Here is a 1,169-nt window from a genome sequence, read left to right as displayed (position 1 = left end):
ATTTTTTGGTAGAGATGCGGTCTCTTGCTCAGGCTGGTCTAGAACTCCTGACCTTGAGCGATCCACCCGCCTTGGCCTCCCAGAGTCCTAGGATTACAGGTGTGAGCCACCGTGCCTGGCCTTTTGCTTTTGCTCAGGCTGGTCTTGAACTCCTGACCTCAATCAATCCTCCCGGCTAGGTCTCCCAGAGTGCTAGGATTACAGGCATGAGCCACCATGCCTGGCCTATTTTTTTTTTTTTTTTTAGAGACAGGGTCTGGCTATGTTGCCCAGGCTGATCTCGAACTCCAGGCCTCAAGTGATACTCCTGCCTTGGCCTCCCAAAGTGCGGGATTAAGGTGTGAGCCACCTCACCTGGCCTGACCCATCCTTATCATTGGTTGGCCAGGTACTCATTGTTCAGTGAGGTCTGGCCATGAACCTGACAGGCCTCTAGGAGCAGACACTGGTTTTCCCTCTTCTCTATGAAATTTGGGCCAGTTACCAAATAGGGAGGGTGAGCTGCGCGGTTAGTTATTATGATTCTATTCCTCAGAGCTAGAGTTTTAGAGCCAGGTGGGATCTCAGAGGTTGATTCCTGAGGTTTCTCCTTCTCCTTTGAAGGTCAGCATATGCTCCTTTAGGTGCCCTACTGCAAAGATGGCACTGCAAAGATGACAGCAGGCCAGCCCACTACCCCTGAGCCACCAGCCAGGTCTCCTATCCCATTTCACAGATGAGGCTTTGTCCTCCCCCTTGGTACCTCTGCTGACACTGTCAGAACTTGGGCTCAGAGCTTCCATTTATCCCTTCCCACCAGATGCTGGTGAGCTCAGGAGGGGAGGGGTTGATCAATCTCCCCTGTTCCACACTCTCTAACACATTAAAAGATAAAGATAGGCTGGGTGTGGTGGCTCACACCTGTAATCCCAGCACTTTGGGAGGCCAAGGCAGGAGGATCACTTGAGGCTAGCTCAAGACCAGCCTGAGAAGAGCAAGACCCCATCTCTACAAAAAATAGAAAAATTAGCTGGGCATGGTGGCACATGCTTGTAGTTCCAGCTGCTTGGGAGGCTGAGGCAAGTGTATTGCTTGAACCCAGGAGTTTGAGGTTGCAGTGAGCTATGATGATGCCACTGCACTCTAGCCCGGGCAACAGAATGAGACCCTGTCTCAAAAAAGAAAAAATA

The 1,169-nt window shown here is 51.2% G+C and overlaps 1 protein-coding gene across 3 annotated transcripts in view; it reads right to left on the bottom strand.

Moving 5' to 3' along the window:
* The window catches only part of CTNNBIP1 (catenin, beta interacting protein 1), a 51,818-nt gene that overhangs the window by 3,009 nt on the left and 47,640 nt on the right, over positions 1–1,169 (bottom strand). The gene's annotated exons all lie outside the window — the stretch shown is intronic.

The sequence above is a fragment of the Propithecus coquereli genome, unplaced genomic scaffold (genome assembly GCF_000956105.1).
Source record: "Propithecus coquereli isolate 6110/MARCELLA unplaced genomic scaffold, Pcoq_1.0 Scaffold77, whole genome shotgun sequence".
In the NCBI taxonomy this organism is placed as follows: domain Eukaryota; kingdom Metazoa; phylum Chordata; class Mammalia; order Primates; family Indriidae; genus Propithecus; species Propithecus coquereli.
Note: the sequence above shows the minus strand (reverse complement) of the source record. Positions and strands in the feature narration are given on the sequence as shown.